The 18448-nt window shown below is 46.1% G+C and overlaps 1 long non-coding RNA gene across 1 annotated transcript; it reads right to left on the reverse strand.

The window, feature by feature from the left end:
* Window positions 1-9428: 9428 nt before the first annotated feature.
* On the reverse strand, window positions 9429-12118 carry LOC121143780. Its single transcript, XR_005881104.1, has 3 exons — window positions 11418-12118; window positions 10143-10395; window positions 9429-9675 (listed from the first exon to the last, which is right to left on the reverse strand). It is a non-coding gene; the product is annotated as an uncharacterized LOC121143780 (long non-coding RNA).
* Window positions 12119-18448: the final 6330 nt, after the last annotated feature.

Genomic DNA, 18448 nt, shown 5'->3' on the forward strand with positions numbered 1-18448 from the left:
CAACAATTTGTATTGAAAACACTGTCTTTTTCCTATTACATTGTCTTGCTGAGAAGGTACCAAGGACTTTTGGTGGGTTTGAATATGTTTTGAAATCAGGGGATGTGAGACTCCCAACTTTGTTCTTATTTTTTAGGATAATTCTGGCTAGTTGGGTCCATGGTGAATTTTATAGATTTTTTTCTTCAAATTTGATATAATTTTTATGGGAATTGCTTTGAATTTGATAAAATGTGTAAGAACTATGTGTTGTATTGATATTTTAGTAATAGCATACCTTCTAATCCATGATTACTGGCAGTCCATTTCTATTTACTGATTCTTTTGAGTTTCTTTCATTAATGCTCTTGAATTTTCAGTATTTAGCTCTTTAGGTGTCTTATGTTTACAGATGCTGCTATATATGGAGTTTTTTCCTTACTGTAGAGTTTGGTTTGACCAGTGCTCATGAATAGAATCGCAGTTGGTGCCCATGTGCTGATCTTGTATCCATCACTGAATTCATTTATGACTTCCATAAGCTAATTAACAAACACCACATCTCCATTGGACAGGTTTAGTTGGGTTTTCTTTCTTTTGGGACTGCCAGCACCCAAATAATAACATGGAGACTTAGTATTGGTTATAAAGGTTTAGGCTTGTTCCCAACTAGTTTTTTTTTTGTTGTTGTTTGTTTGTTTTTTGAGACAGGGTTTCTCTGTGGCTTTGGAGGCTGTTCTGGAACTAGCTCTTGTAGACCAGGCTGGCCTCAAACTCACAGAGATCCACCTGCCTCTGCCTCCCGAGTGCTGGGATTAGAAGCATGAGCTACCACCGCCCACCCCCAACTAGTTCTTATAACTTAAATTAACTTGCTCTATTAATCTACATTCTGCCACAGGACTTCTTATCTCTCCTCCATTCTGTGTGTCCAACTCCTTCTGTGTCTTGCTGACATTCCTCTCTCTGCCTGGAAGCCTAGGCAGGACCTAACATGTCCTGACTAGCTATTGGCCATTTGGCTCAATTAAACCAATCTGGTGCCTAAGCAGGTATGGTAAGACAGTGACATATCTTTACACGGTTTGCTCTAATATCCCACGACAGATGAGAACAGTATTTTGCTTGCCGCTTGCTTCCCTTTCTTGCCTGATTGCTGCATCTAGGACTTCCTGTACTATCCTGAGCAGAGAGGGCAGGTGTGTGTGACTTTTCTTCACGTCAGAGGACAGATTGTATCCTTTTACCTCTGAGCACCTTCTCATCTAGGACTGTTTATCCCTGAGGTGGCTTGTTTGCATTGCTACCTTCCTCTCTATACCTCCCTCATGAAATCGTGTTCCGTATTATATAGCACACGCCCTTCTTCATCAATTGAGAAGATTTCTAATTTCCTTCCTGAAGTTTGCTGATGCAATATATGATACTATTTCTTATTCTGTGTTGAACCATGAGTCCCTCTTGGTCATGGAGCCTGATCCTTTTAACACCCAAAAGAAATATTTTGTTTGCTGAGGATCTCTGCATGGATGCTTGTCAGGGAAATTAGTCTGTAGTTTTTTCTATTAGTATCTTTGTCTAATTTTGATATCAGCAAAATGCTAGCCTTCTGGAAAGAGAATGGAAAATCCTGCCCTTTTCAATTTTTAGAAGTTTGAGGAGGATGGACATTAATTTTTCTTTTAATGTTTGATAGTGTTAGAGTGAGTGACAACCTGGTCCTGTGTTTTCTTTGGTCAGGAGGTTCTCTCTGACTCCATCTGCCATCTCCTGAGATTTGTTGTATTCACTGGGATCTATATGGACTTTCAGGATGAGGGGAAAAAAACAGGACCACCCTAGATGCCTACCAAGCTCAGTCTTTTTGTATACAGTGGAGCTAGTACCTCTCAACTGATGAAACAAGTCAGAACCATCAGTCTGTGGCTGGTGTCTAGGAGGTACCTGGTGAGTGGCTGTTCTCCTTTCCTTCTGATGGGTTTCATGGTGTAGTTTGGCAGATACACAGGGTTGTTAGTCAATGAGAATGTCTGACATCTTTGTATAAGGTTTGCACTTTGACACAAGGCTTGTGCTCCCTCATATCAAGGCCATTTAATCAAAATTTCAGCTGTATTTTGTGTTTGTGCACTCAAGTCCACAAACATCCTTGTCATGGTTTTGTGATAGCTATAATAGTGGCTGTCCCTTGACCTTGGTACAGTCCCTTGTGTACGATTCTTAACATGGTGGACTTCTAACATGATGCTTGTGACAGAGAATGGAGACAGTCTCTTTCAGGCTGTCTTCCTCATTTCGAGGTGATTTGACAGCAGGAGAGATAACTCACATTCCTTCTGCACCGCTTGCATTTCCAGATACAAGTGGATGCCCAGTAGAGATTTGTTGTGTTCTGTGAGTGAATAAGTATTATCCTTGCTTGCACATACATGCTTGTGTCTATCCATCCAGTGTTGAAGGCATTGACTCAACAAGCTCAGTGTCTTGCCCAGGATCTTACCAGCACAGATGGTCAACAAATGTCATGTCGACATGATAGTCAAAGCCAGAATTATTGTTTCATTTAAACCAAGATGATTGTTTCACATCCCTTTGAGTTAATCCTGGCAGCAACTGAAGTGGCCATAAAGTAAAGACTACTTTTAATCTATTTGAAGGAATCATAATTAGAGAGTCTCTGGCTTGATGATTTTCCATGTGCGTTTTTGATTTGAATTTCTTTCTGGGCCACTGACAATGATGTTGGGAAATAGCAGTAAGCCACTTTGGTCAGCCCTTTGGTCATGAAGGGAAAGGTCCAACACTCTACAGTGGGCTGTGTTGCTCCAACAAGATGCCCAGAACATTGGGTTGATTCTGTGTATTGTCAATTTATGGTATTTTCAACTTTTAGTGGCCTTATCATCATCTAAACCCACTGCAAGTTGAGGAGATCTTTGTTCGAGATGTCATCTGGCTATTGTCCTTATCCACAGGAGCAAGAAACTCCTTAAGCCATTGCAGCAGAATACTGACACAGAAATCGCTTATAGCTGAGTTCTCCAGAAACTAATCTTGAGACCAAGACTAGAGTGCAAGTGGCCTTTGGGGACGACCCAGGAACCATGGTTGAGAGGTGCAGAAGGTAAGGAAGCCAACACAGGTCACATTAGTAGGTGAGTTTTAAGTGGTCACTTGAAGCCTTGTCTTGCTGGGAGCTGTGCAGAGTCTGTCTTAGAGCTGTTTCCTACATAGCATGAACTCATGTTTGGTCCAGTTCCCAACCTTCTCTTCTGGAGGCTGTGTGGGGACTGTGGACTGCTTATGGCCAGAGAGTTATGAGGAGGAAGGCCTCAGGCTTTGTTGGAAGGAGTTGCCTATGGATCCTGAGTGCTCAGAAGACAAGGTAGAACACAGATACCATTCTATGAAAAGCAATAAGGTGATGTATACAAACTAGCATCTATGACCCCTTGTTTGCCCCTAACCACAAGTTCCTCCAAGCTCCAAAGTCCTCAGTGTTCCTACCCACCACATCCTTTTCTGCTCTTAGAACGTGAGACTTTCTTCTGCAAAGGCCTGTGACTTGGGACCTGTGAGGCCTCCCCTGTCAACACTCAAGGTCTATGGTTTTGGAGCATGTGGGCTCTTCCAGTTCTCTGTTCATGTGTCTCCCCCCCCCTCCCACTTCAGGTGACTTACTGTAGAAGCACGTTAATCTCTGCAGCTGGATTGCATCTGTCTAACCACAAATGTGGCTCACACCTTCCCCTAACGTAGTTGCTACATCATTTGCTATTTGGCTAATTTCTTCACTTCAGTATCAATAGTTTATGAGCATCCATTAAGTCCCCAGAGTCCTCTTCTCTCCCCGCTTTCAGATCCCTGCTTTCTAGATAGAGTTAGGTCTGCTGCTGACTGGGCCAGCATAGGGCGGTTAACACGGTACTACCAGCCACAGATTTGTATTTCTTATAACCAGTGCAAGGGAAAGAACAGAGCAAGTGTGAAGACTGTTGCCCTAGTTCCGAGAGCAGTTACTGAGACACGTATGTCTGTATGTAATGAAGCTCCTTCACTGTCATGCACATTGCGGTCCTCTCCTTCGTGTTCACCCCCATGACACTGAGAGCAGATACACTGCCTCCCAAGTGTCCCAAGGTCTGTAAATAAATGGCGGGGTGGGGAAAGGCTGTGCAATCTCACAGATACATGTCTCTGCTGGAGGGCTTTTTCAGAGCCTTGACTGTGACAGGCGCATTGGTGCTTAGTAAAAAGTCATGAGCTGTGTTCAATAAGTGACTGTTGTCCTCCAAGCACTTATGACATCTGGGGAAGTGTTCTAAGGAATGGAGCTTGGGGGATGGAGCGGTGGCTCATGGTTAAGAGAACTTTTGGCCCTTGCAGAGGACCCAGGTCCCCACCCAAGCACTAAAAATGGTGGCTCACAATTGTCTGTCACTCCAGTCCCAGGGGAGCCACAGCCCTCCTCTGACCTCTGAGCACCAGGCATATACATGACACACACACACACACACACACACACACACACACACACACACACACACACACACACACAGTAAAAGCACGCATATGCTCAAAGTGACACATAAGGAAATCTAAAATATTTTGATGAAAGAATGGGGTTTGGAGAATACTTTTCTGAAGTATGTATTTGTCATGCTAGACAGTTCAGTGCAGAAGTTCACACAGTTTGCAAGGGTCCTGTGGATGTCCCAGACTGCTGGCACCTGTCGTTTGTCTACTGTCTGCTGGGTGCTTTATTGCAAAGAGCAACTCGCTGGTGAAGGGAAAAATAAAGAACCGCTAATGGAAAAGGCTTCCTGCTAAGGCGCAGACTCCAGGAAGAATGATGAGACTCTCAGGGCATCTTTGGTGGGGGGGCAGTATTCACACCCAGTGACGACCCTCAGTCCCAGGATCAGATCCATGGGTTGCAGGGGACAATGTAAAATGAAAACATGGGGCCATTGTTTCAATACTGTGAGATTTAAGCTGTTAAAAGCAGCATGGAACCTTCTAGCTTTTTTTATTTTTAAATTTAAATTTAAATTAGAAACAAGGTTGCTTCACATGTCAATCCCAGGTACCTCTCCCTTTTCCTCTCCTCTTCCCACACCCTCCTACCAACCACCCCCACCCCACCCCGCCAATACACCCTCCTTTCCCCAGGGAGGCTGAGGCCCTCCAAGGGGGTGTCCATAATCTGTCCTTTCATCCAGGGCAGGGCCTAGACCCTCCCCCAAGAGTCCAGGATGAGAGTGCATCTCTCATTGTGGGATGGGCACCCAGAGTCAATTTGTATGCCAGGGATAAATACGGATCTACCCAAGGCCCCATAGATTGCCTAGGCTTCCTCACTGACACCCATGTTCAGGGAGTCTTGATCAGTCCCATGCTGGATTCTCAGCCATCAGTCTGTGATTTGAGAGGTAACCCTTGTCAGGTCAGCTGTTTCTGGGGGTTAAACCAGCCCAGTCTTTACCCTTTTGCTCATCAGTACTCCCTCTCTATCACTGGGTTCCTTGAGTTCAGCTCAGTGTTTAGCTGTGGGAGTCTGCCTCTGCTTCCATCAGCCATTGGATGAAGGTTCTGTCTCCCAGACTCTCTGGCCATGGAATTGTAAGCTGGCACTCCCCAGATCTATGTCTAAAATCCATATATGAGAGAGTACATGCCATGGTTCTCTTTTTGTGACTGGGTTACCTCACTCAGGATGGTTTCTTCTAGTGCCATCCATTTGCCTGCAAATTACAGGATTCCACTGTTTTTTTTTTCTGCTAAATAGTACTCCATTGTGTGAATGTACCACATTTTCTCTATCCACTCTTCAGTTGAGGGGCATCTAGGTTGCTTTCAGGTTCTGGCTATTACAAATAATGCTGCTATGAACATAGTGGAACAGACATCCTTGTTGTATGAATGTGCATCTTTTGGATATATGCCTAAGAGTGGAATTGCTGGGTCTTATGGTAGACTGATTCCCATTTTCCTGAGGAATCTCCATACTGATTTACAAAGTGGCTGTATGAGTTGGTACTCCTACCAGGAGTGGAGGAGTGTTCCTCTTTCTCTACATCCTGTCCAGCATAAACTGTCCTTGGTGTTTTTGATTTTAGCCATTCTGATAGTAGTAATATGGTATCTCAGAGTTGCTTTGATTTGCATTTCCCTGATGGCTAGGGATGTTGAGCACTTTCTCAAGTGCCTCTCAGCCATTTTAGACTCCTCTACTGAAAACTCTCTATATAGTTCTGTAGCCCACTTTTTAATTGGATCCTTTGGTGTTTTGGAGACTAGCTTCTTGAATTCTTTGTACATTTTGGAGATCAGCCCTCTGTCAGATGTGGGGTTAGTGAATATCTTTTCTCAATCTGTGGGTTGCCTTTTTGTCTTGCTGACTGTGTCCTTACAGAAGCTTCTCAGTTTCAGGAGGTCCCATTTATTAATTGTTGATCTCAGTGTCTGTGCCACTGGTGTTATGATCAGGAAGTGGTTTCCTGTACCAATTCATTCAAGGGTACTACCCACTTTCTCTTCTAAGAGGTTCAGTGTGGCTGGATTTATGTTGAGGTCTTTGATCCATTTGGACTTAAGTTTTGTGCATGGCAATAGACATGGATCTATCCACATTCTTCTACATGCCAGCCTCCAGTTATGGCAGCACCATTTGTTGAAGATGTTCATACATGTATAGGTTAATATCAGGGTTTTCAATTCGATTCCATTGGTCTACCTGTCTATTTTTGTGCAATACAAAGCTGTTTTCAAGACTACAGCTCTATGATAGAGCTTGAAGTCAGGGATGCTGATGCCTCCAGATGTTGCTTTGTTGAGTAAGGTTGTTTTGGTTTACATAAAGCGAACCAAAAAACTCTACCAGGGAACTCCTACAGCTGATAAATACTTTCAGCAAAGTGGCAGGATACAAGGTCAACTCAAGAAAATCAGTAGCCCTACTATATACAGATGATAAAAGGACTGAGAAAGAAATCAGAGAAACATTGCCTTTTACAATTGACACAAACAACTTAAAATACCTTGGGGTAACGCTATCCAAACAAGTGAAAGACTTGCATCGCAAGACCTTAGAGTCTTTAAAGAAAGAAATTAAAGAAGACACCAGAAGTTGGAAAGTTCTCCCACGGTCTTGGACAGGTAGGATCAACGTAGTAAAAATGTCAATCCTGCCAAAAGCAATCTACAGATTCAATGCTATCCCCATTAAAATCCCAGCACAATTCTTCACAGACCTTGAAAGAACAATAATCAACTTTGTATGGAAAAAGACATGGGGGTCTTCAGCTGGGTGAGCTTCACTGGCTCTCAGGGACCAACCAGCCAGTGCTGGCCAGTACCTCCCCCCTTCCCACTGTGTGCCACTCCAAGACAAGCGATCTCCTGCACAGCTTCAGCAGGAAGCTCCTTTGGCCAAGTCTCAAGGAATTCACCACCGCTTGATTAAACAACAGTGTGTGTAGAGTGACCCAGGAAAGCAGCAGACAGCGTCACTTGGGGATGTGGATTCTTATGAGGGGGATGGGTAATTTCATAACCTCTTCCTGTGCGTTAGAACCCCTTTGGAAAAGGGGGGCATGGGGATGATACCTATAGGAGAGACAAGGTTGTGGGAGGGGCCAATCAGGCTCCCAAAACAAGGGCGAGCTTATTACCTACAGCCTGCCCTTCTTCCCAAGGTGGGATTTCATATTCCTTCTTCCTGGAGACTCTTGGTCACTTCTCTCATTTTCTCACTCAGTCAAAATGTGGAAGAACGAAGGACAGTCACACAAGGCTCCCATTTGGAGGGAGAGGAATGCTCAGAGTGGGAAAACCAAGCTCTGGAGTTAGACAAAAGTCCCACTGCGCCTCATCATGCTCCCCTGGGTCTATGCAACCTTGACGGATGGAGAAGCTAGACGCTAGTGGCACACAAGAGCCACTGGGTCGTCTGGACTTGAGTTATCTCTCTGTCCCCACTGCACAGTAGACCGAATAATTGACATTGGCTACAAACCAGCCTCGGGAGTCTCTAATCTCCCAAGGCCTCCAACCATCTTCGGCAATTAAGCTCAGTGTGACAGTTGTTTCAGAAACAAGAAGCCAGATGAATGGAATTAATCTCCCTGATTTAAATCCATTAGTGCCTGTGCTACACTGGTGTTTAAGAGGCTCTTCACCTCACCGGGTCATGCCCAAAGGGGTCACAAGCTGACTCATAGTTAATGGTGGGGAAGGTTTTAATGGAGGGGGCAGCTTTGAAGAGCGCAGGGTGTGTTCCGAAGCTTGAAGGTTTAATGCACTTTTAATTAAATGTGTTTAATAGGATTCAGCACCAGCTATCATGCCACTGCAGATAGATTCATTATATGTGTTCACTTAATTACATGTGTGCTATTACCCAAGTGTAAACATTTGATGACACGGAAAGCAGTGTGGCCTCCACAGACTCCTGAGAGTTCTGCTGGGGCTTCAGGGCTGGTTCAAACCTTGTCCCACATTTCAGCCTCCATATGTGATTTTATTTCAAGAAAAAATTCCTTTTTATCATTTTAAAAGTGTGTGTGTGTGTGTTCATGTGTGCACGTGTGCACAAGGCAGGTGTCTGTGCAGCCAAAAGGAATCAGATTCCCCGTAGCTGGAATTACAGGAGGTTGTGAGTCACCACACACAGGTGCTGGGAACCAAACTCCTATCCTCTGGAACGGCAGCAAGTGCTCTTAACAGCAGCCACCCTTCTTTCCTCGTCTTGACAGTAATGTGTTGTCTGATGTATTCCAGGCTAGTCTTGAACTGTGTAACCAAGAATGATCTTGAACCTCTGATTGTTTTCACAGGGCTTCCTTGATTCAGATAGCTGTTCTGTAGCAAGAGGGGGCCAGTGCCACACCGCCAGGGCCTTGCCAAGCCAGTCCTGACTGCCACGTCCATGAAGTATTTATCTGTCCTTACTCACTGTTTTGTGGACCTTGTTTTTATTAACAACACTAAACATTTCGCCACTTGCCCCCCCTGCAGCCAATGGTGTTTCTCTTTTCTTCTTGACCAGGTGTATTTTCTTTCTATACATGGTTCTATTTTTTTAATGCAAATCTTCCTATATAGTTCTTTTTGAATAAATGTGTTTATAAGAAATAATAAAAGAAACAGGCAAATTAAGTTTAGTGTTTACATCACAAAATAATCCCTACATATCATCTCAATATGTCACTAGAATTGTATATATACATATATATTAAATATTGTGTAATTGTAGTCCTCTCGGTATCCATTTGGCTCCACCCTCCAAAGATGCGAGATCCCTTATGTGAGGCAGCCGGGTGTTTGCATTGGCACGTGTGCAGCCACCCGTGCTACTTAAGCACCTCTGCATTATTCCTAACTGAACACAAGGGAGACGCTGTGCATATAGTTGCATTATCTCAAAATAATGACATGAACACAGTCTGTTCGTGTTCAGCTCAGATTCATTAAAAACATTTTCTGCTTGACAGTGGGTGAATCCCAGGAGATAGTGCCTGGTGCTCTGAAAGATGGGACCCTGCAGCTGGCCCCTGACTCTGTGAATTCTAGAGTACACACGGCAGGTCTCAGTTCACAGGGGCTCTGCAGGGACACAGAGCTGGGCTGTGGTAACTGCCGCACAGTTTCGCGTCTTTGACGGCCGGCGTGTAGACTTTACATTGTATTTGCTGCCTGTTGCCACCCATTAAAGAGAGAAAAGCAAATGAAAAACCATCTTTCAGTGGCTGAAACACAGCAGGCAGATCTCGTCTTACAGTGAAGTAAATACGGCACGGTCCCACTCAAGCACCCTGTAGACAAATACTCCTTACATAAGCGAAAGTCGAGTGTATTTCAGGTCGTGCTTATTCCGTCGGTCACAGAGGAGGCTAAACAAAACTTTGTTTTCAAATGCCTCCAGGGCCAGCAAGATGGCTCAGTAGGTAAAGGCACTTGCTGCCAAACCAACAACCTGAGTTCGATTCCTGGAGTCCACGTGGTAGGAGGAGAAAACCGACTCCTGGTAGTTGTCTTCCACCCTGCTTACATGCACACCATGTGCACATGCACGCTCACACGCACACACACCCACCACAGAGTTTCTTAAATGCCTCTGCAGGCTACTCTGCTCTCCTGGGGTCTCCCATGAATACTCTTACCTCTGGCAGTCAGATGCGACCTTCACGTGGGACTGGGTGGGTGAGAGTCCTCCTTGGAGAGGCTACGGGATAGGACATTATCAGTGTCTGTTGGTGATTTATCTTTTGGGTTCTTGTAGGGACTTTCGTCAGATCCTGTGCAGACCCAGATGAGCCCCAGCCTCAATGCTTCCGGCACAGATGCCCTCACTGGCTCGGGATTAGTTCCTGGAAAGCAGACGGGTTTCCTAGAGACGCCTTGTAGTCAACACGCCTGGAAAGGAGAGGCAGGAAGCAAAACTGGATCCAAGGAGACAGGGAGTTGTGACGTAATCCCTTTTTGTGAAAATTCTGAACGTGGATTGAGAGTGAAGGCTTTGCAGGTTAAATAGGAGTAGATGAAGTCATGAGATACCCTCAGTGCCTTCGTAATCTTCAGAAGATGATGAAAAGAGAGTCAAAATGTCTGAGTTCTGTCTCACCCAAAGGTGCAGTTTACAGTGGTGTCCTGCAGCATGATGCTCTTGCCAGGTGTTGGGCAGGCTAGCAAAACAACCTTGAGCTCTCCAGCCTCCAGAGTCGTGAACTAAATAAGCTAAATATGCAAAGTGCTATTGCTATATCACCTGGTCTCAGGTATTTTGTTATAACACTAGAAGTATCTGAAGACAAAAACTGGCCCTTAGAAGTGCATCAGTTGCTATGTCGAGCTCCTGTAGGTGTGGAAGGGACTGAGACAACTTCTACCATGACAGGTCAGACTCAGACCCTTCAGGGGACCTGACCACACACTTCTTCCATGGTGGCTCACAGGACACCTCATTCTTCAATAGTTCTTATATGTAAAACTAGCACCATGTAAATGGAGACAGGGCTTCTCTTTTGTTCTGACCGCCCAGTTCCAAACAAGCACACAGAAACGTATACTAATTACAAGATGCTCGGTCTGTAGCTTAGGCTTATTGCTACCTACTTAGCTCCTACAACTTAATTAACTCAACTCTACTAATCTATATTTTGTCACACGGCTCACAGCATCCCTGTCCTCCAGCATCTTGCTTTTCTGGCGGCTGCTCACATCTCCTCTGACTCTGCCCTTCTTTCTGCATTCTGTTTGGCTTTCCTACCTAGCTTATTCTAACTTGCTATAGGCCAAAGCAGCCTTATTATTAACCACTGGGAGGATTACATATTCACAGGATCATCCCATAGCAGCACCACAGGGGCCCTGTGGTGGCAATCCACAAGGATTGGGTGGCCGGGTCAGAGATGGGAAGCCATTCCGCCCGTCATTACCTTGATCTTGAGACTTCGGCTGGTGAATGCAGAGAATCACATGGCTGAGGCACTGTGCCTCTGGGGACTGATCTGCTAGGAAGATGACTTGATGCAGCAGTGGGAGGAGAGACAGGCCCTGCTGTGTAGGTCAAGCAATAAGGACCACACCCTCCTCAGCAAGCCATGTCCACCTACATGCACAGTGAGAAAAAAATCACACAGAATAAGGGCACGGGAGGCCTGAGTTCTAACTCTTTGTTCTTACCTCAGTAACCAGCAGCCGAGAACTATGGAGTACCATGTGACTGCAGATGTCAGAGGCTTGAGGGAAACAAATGTAATATATTTGGTTCTGCGCTGGGGCAAAAAAGAAGAAGAAAAGAAAACAGTAAGACAGAATAAAGAGAGAAAAAAGAAAGAAAAAAAAGGATTTCCCTCCCTTTAAACAATGTATCTGTCTGCTAGTAAATCTTAAGGTCTGCCATTCCTCAAGGCACACCACATCTGTCTGGCACAGAGCGGCAGCTGCCACTTCATAACCTGCATGTTCCTGCTTCCCTGCCTCTCCCAAGCGTCAGTGCTGACTCCTCTGTTGTCCCTGTGTATCGCCCCCTACTGTGATAGTGCCTCTTAGCTCCAGGTATGGAAAGTCTCACTCTAAGAGCCAGCCTGTAGGCTACATAGAGTTCTCCTGGCCATAACTTGGAAATGAAAAGTAGCAAACAGAAGATTCCAGAAGCATTCCATTCCCTTCTGTGACCAGGGACCAGAATCCAGAATCCAGATTGCAGGACAGCCATTTCCTTTCTTTAGCCTCAGTTTCCTTAATGTTCTTTTACTCTCTCTCTCCCCTCTCATTGCCCGTCACTCCCCCAAACTCACACACACACACTCTCTCTCTCTCTCTCTCCTGGGTTAAGCACACACAACATATTGCATTCTTAAACACAAACACACATCTTGCTAATGACCTCACCTCTGGTAGCCTCTCAGCCTTGACTCCTCACCACCCTGACGTCACTCCCTGCCCTGTCCTTCCTTTTGGTCAGATGTGTCACCAAGCCTCCAGTCAGTCATTCACGGCCATTGTGTAAGGGCAGCAGGCAGAACCAGCCTCCAGTCTCAAGCTTCATCCGTGCTCTCTCACAGTGGGATTGTTCCTAAGGACCAGGCACCCAGGACACAGGGCTAAGACCCTGAGTGCTGATGATAACTCAGAGAGAATCAGCATGGCTTTGCTCTTGCTCCATTGCACCAGTGAGTTTATGGGGGATGGGCATTAGAGGTCCTTTTGTGGTACCAGGGCTGTCAGCTTCCAGGCCTAGTCTCTGGTTGGTTTGGGATCTTTGTGTCCTCTATGTAAAAGGTAGGCTTACCTCTGTCCCCAAGTGTTCAGGATTCTTCACAGAGAATGAAGGATGGCTTCCAAGATGATTTCACTGTCTTTGCTATTTCCTTTTGGGGCTCTCAGAAAACGTGTAACCTTTATACCTACAGTGGTTCCTTCTACCTATCATGTGACCCAAGACCAACAGGATGCCCAAACCACAGACAGGACCCAACTCTGGGCATGCCATACTCTTTCCAATACATACACATCTGCAATGAAGGTTATTCTTTAATTTCACTCTTTTATTTTTTATCTTTAAGTAAACCAGACACATAAATGAACAATGTAGTAGTAAAACAGAACAATTATAACAACCCTACCAACATAATATAAATGTGTTTTCTCTATTCCTAAAAGCACACTACCATACATAGTAATGGAATATGTTTGACTAAAAGTAGCTTCAAGCACGGATAAAGAGGTCTGCTGTGCTGACACAAATTTACACAGACCCATTCCTGAACACCTGGTACCATGGAGATCATGCAAAGGGCTGTTATACCACATTCTTAGTGCGTGAGATAGGGAAACATCTAGGCCAACTTAATACAGATGCAATTATAAGGATGTTCTTTATTCCTAGTCTGGAATCTCCATGGGGGAGGCTGGAAGAGGGTAGTAGGTGACAGGAACTGCAGGTTTACAGGCTACAGGTGCACACATAGAGGTCTGAAGGATAGCAAGGTGGCCGGTGTCTGCAGTGACACAGGTCAGGGGTCGTGGGCTCAGTAGGTTGGTCGAGAAATCTGTGGTTTAAGTTTGATATGCACTACAGGATGCTCAATGCCGATGAAGTACTTTTAATAGAGATCAAAGTGAGTTTCAGACTCAAAACCACAGTAAAGGAACACTAACTACCCTTATCACAGCGCAGCGAAGGACAACCGTTCCTTAGCCGTGGACTCAGCCAACTGAGGAGCAATGGCAGTCGGTCTGTGTGCAAACCTGGCAGCCTTTCTGTCCATCCCAGCCTGGTCCAGGGCCTCTGCTTAGGCAGATATGTGTACCTCTGTCACAGGAGGGTCTCCCACCCAGGCCGCAGGCTCCCACGGGAGGCGTGGTGCACAAACGCTGGCAGTGATCAGCTGTGGAGCAGCAGTGAAGGCACTGGAGCCGCTGCCCACTGTGGAAGTACTCAATGAAGGATTTTGGAAGCCCTGCACGATTACCAAAACCAATCTCATTGTTTACCAACTGTCGGTTCCCTTTGGATATTTAGGAGGGCGAGAAATGGGCACATTTGTTTCTCTGCAATGTCACTCTTCGGTCATGTGGGATAATGCTAGAACCTCAGCTTGAAATCTGCTGATGAACATCATTTGTTAGCAAACCGGGAAAGTCCTGGGGTGACGGAGGGAGACAGCAGTCTGCATCTCCCTAAAACGATGGAAGCCCTGTGCTCTGTCCCTACATATGATGGTGGAGGCTGCACATTCCTTGAGTTACAACAATGTCCTAGTCTACTAGGTAATAGCGTCTAGACCACAAGGCCGCCTCTGTCCCGCCACCAGCCTTTGACAAGCTGCTACGACTGTCCCGTATGAGGGGTGCTCTCCTTTTCTGGCGGTATTGGCAGGTGGCATCTTTAGGGGGCGGTTCAATCATTATGAGGGGTCAATATATTATTTCTTGGAGGACTAGGTTAACCCACTCTGGATGAAGTCAGTTTCCCCAACACCTGACTGCTATGCAATGAAGCCACCCTTGTGTTTGCCTCTTCCCAGTGCACCTGCTGCCTTTCTGCTTTCTGCTGTTATAATTGAGCATGAGGCCCAGGCCCATGAACAGACAGATACACCACTGAGCTCCTGGCTCCAGTGCCAGAATCATGGGCAAAAGTAAGTCTTCCTTGGATGTTTATACCCTCAGAAAACAGACAAGGAAAGGAAAATGATCCCAAACACCCCATATTCTGACTAAGAGTTGTACCCGGTGCTAACCCTAAGCTTGTGTAGATGGTACGTTCCTCACGAAGGTCCTTCAGAGGCTCACTGTGTTCTTCTCTGTGCAGAAAGATCATCACACACAATGGACAGGCAAGGTAGGACACAACAAGAGGGAAGGGAGGAACCATGAACACAGAGGCAGATGGGGACTAGCCAAAGCATCAGTGTCAAGGAAAGATGTCAGACATAAGAGACAACTCCATTTCTCACAATATGAGGGATGGCTTGACAAAACAAACCCTTAGAAACAGGAAATGGCTGAGAGTCTGTGGAGAGCAGGGTGTTGACAGTGAGTGAAGACCAGAGAGGCATGATGGGAATTAACATTGAGTGAGGACCAGAGAGGCATGATGGGTTTTAACAGAGAGTGAGGACCAGAGAGGCATCATGGGTATTAGCAGTGAGTGAGGACCAGAGGGGCATCATGGGTATTAACAGTGAATGAGGACCAGAGGAGCATGATGGACATGTTTCCAAATGGAGATGTCATGGTAGAGTACACAGCTTTGCATATTTCCTAAAACATCACCAAACTACACATGAACACAGGATGACACATGATGGAAAATAAGCCCCTGTAAGTTATTGTAAAAACACTAGCACACTGCTTATAACACATTTAAAAATAACTTACAGGTAATTGTGGCGATATGTTATTTATGATTTATTAAACCTTGCCTGAGGATCAGAAAGCAAAGCCAGCCACATAGAGTTCAGGAGGTGGTGGCACACACCTTTAATCCCAGGACTCGGGAGTTAAAGGCAGATGGATCTCTGATAGTTCAAGGCCACCCAGGGATACATTAGAGTGAATCAGCCGAAAAGAGAATTAGAACTCATACCTTTAATCTCAGGACTCTTGTGAGGTATTTAAGACAGGAACGGGGTCTCCGAGCTGAAGTCATTCTCCAGCCACATTGAGGACAGGAAGACACTGAAGTCTCAGGAGTCTCCAGCCATGCTGAGGAGAGGCAGCAGTTTGAGGTTTGGTGGAGCCAGGATCACCTTTCAGTCTGAGGCAGAGTGAGAGCTAGTGACTGGCTGCTTTGCTTTTCTGATCTTCACCTTGAAGTTTGAACCCCAATATCTGTCTCTGGGTCCTTTTATTTATTTGTGGTATAGGTAATGTTGCACAAAGAAAGAAAGGGATACCCAAGATTTAGAACGATCCATTTTCCTATTTATACGTTCAGACTCATTCACCACACATGCCATTCCTCAAAACACCCCTAAAAAATTATCTGGCAAACATAATCATTGCTACTGAGATGTCCCCTGAGCCATCTTCTGCCTCTCAACCTCACACATCTGCCACAGGGAAGATGAGCTTAGGAAGAAAGGAAAAATACAAGGCGAACAAGTTCACACTAGATGTCCCTGTAGGGAGAGATCACGTACCTGCAGTGCTGACCACGCCCCAAGGGCGCTACGGGTACGAGGTCTCTCCCTACGTGTCACCAATCAGTTCTTTGGCATCAGTTTCTTCCACGCAGAGTGGGGCTATTGCCAGGTCTTTGCCGGGCACAGCCCCTGGGCTGGACTTGCTCATGGCAGAAGCTGTTACTACAGGAGGCCCTTTGCAGAAAGGCATTCTACGTGCTATGCTGGAGTCAGCTTCTCCGCTCACGGGCCAGGCTGTTCCACAGGGTAGCCAAGCTCCCAGTGCTGGGGGTTGTGCCCTGTGGCAGTCTGATGCAGGCTGACCCCCACACCTTGAGTTGCAGTGAGGAATACAAGCTCTCACCTGGAGAGGCCAGCAAACTTCCTGTGCCCCCTCAGCCACATCCGCCATGTCTTGGGGATTACTTGAAGAGAACAGCAAGATGGCTTTGCCAACAGATCCACTGGTCTCCGGGGCAGGTGTCAACTATTTAAAAGCTATATGGCTATGGTTATATGACGCCCCCTCCAGAAGCTATGGAAAAACCTTCGATGAAAGAAGTGGCTTCCAGTCCTTTCTCTAGCACAGTGTGTCCTTGGGATCCATGCACATTTCACGATCGTGTGCCTCAGTCTCCCCATCCGGACAGAAGTGGGTGCTAAGAAAGGGTCCTGCCCACTTCTGCCCACTACTCCCAGAGTCCCAAGACTTCTTGGCTTACTTCCAATTTTCAATTGACCGTGAATCTCTGTGACTCCCGGGGTCAGGCCTGGCAGCTGGGAAGTGGGAAGCAGAGGGCTGGGTGCCAGCTTTCCTGCCCCTCTGCCACGGGAGCTGGGCGCAGTTCTGGGGCCATTGTGCTCAGGGGAGGTCTTAGCTGGCAAGGCTGCCAGCCCGACTGCTCAGGCGCCAGGGTTGTTTCATTATTTCATCAAAGTTCATTATGCTGGGGCGGAGACCAGTAATAAACCATGATTACAAGTGTCTCCAATGAGCACTTAAAGACATAATTCGGGGTGTGGACTTTCTGCTGCGTCCCTGTTTGTGGTCACACAACGCACGGAGATTTGCACCTCTGATATACAACAGTCTTGGCGTTCATTAAAGTGAAAAGATGCCCGAAGAACTTGATTCAATTTGTCTCGGAACTGAGTTTGTTGTTTTATATGGAGGCATGATTTGCCACTTTTGAGAACACAGTTAATTATGTGTGTAAAAGGCAGGTACAGGGACACAGGAGACACCCAGCGGCTGAATGGCAGCCAGACATATCAGGTGTCAATAGCGAGGGCAGAAAAGGCTCTGCTGGCTTTCTCTCACTTGGCAGCCCCCTTCCCAACCCTAGCTCCCCAGCCCTTGTGAAACAGCAGCTTTACTGGATACTAGGGAGGAAGCAGGTGGTACTGTGTAGGCCAGAGCCAGCTAATAGTATCTCCTGCTCCATTCTCCAGGCTGGAGGGATGGCCAGGCACACTGCAGTACTGACTGGGTAGACACTGATTGATAAAGCAGGCTGTGGACTGGGGTCCAGGGAGGCGGTACGGATGGGAAGGACCTTCTGCAGGTATGTGTGGGGTAGAATTCTCCTGGGCTGGCTGGAGGTAGAATTCTCCTAGGCTGGTTGGATACGTCATTCTCTGGGGTTCAGTTTTCTCTGACTGTTTATGGACCCTGCACCTGATCAACACAGGACATGTGCACCCTGGGATGTGAGGCCTGATGTCAGCAACAACTTTACCCATGATACATTGGGACTCGTAGACAGCTGTCTCCTGTGGACCATGACTTCCAGTCCTTGTAGAATTGGAGGGTTGGACCATGTAATGTTCCCTAAAGTTGTCTAATCATTTTAAAGAAAGATTTCATTTTTCTTTTCGGTTGTGTATTTCATGGGAGGTGTGTTTCTCTTGAGCGTATAGAGGCCAGAAGAGCTGTTGGATTCCCTGGAGCTGGAGTTACAGGCAATTGAAGTCACCCTGTGTGGGTGCTGAGATCTCAGCTCGGGTCCTCTGTAAGAACAATACATTTTCTTAGCCATCGAGCTGCCTCTTCAGCCACAAGCCACCTAATCTTGAGACGTAACTGAGAGAGTTGTCAAAGTGTTATTTCCCCAACTCCACATCAAAGACATCAGGTCAGAATTTTCTTCAGGAGAAGTCAGAGAATCAGAATTCAATATGTCACCCAGGCAGCCCATACTATTTTCATTTAATTGCCTGGAAGACATCCCATCATTTGAAACTGATCTACTACTAATGAAAAAGAGAAGTTTCCATCTACTCTGCCCCTCAGCATGCTTGGTTCTTGCTCTCAATTGCAACCTAAACTTGTG

This window comes from Mesocricetus auratus, unplaced genomic scaffold (assembly GCF_017639785.1).
Source record: "Mesocricetus auratus isolate SY011 unplaced genomic scaffold, BCM_Maur_2.0 Super-Scaffold_100013, whole genome shotgun sequence".
Classification (NCBI taxonomy): domain Eukaryota; kingdom Metazoa; phylum Chordata; class Mammalia; order Rodentia; family Cricetidae; genus Mesocricetus; species Mesocricetus auratus.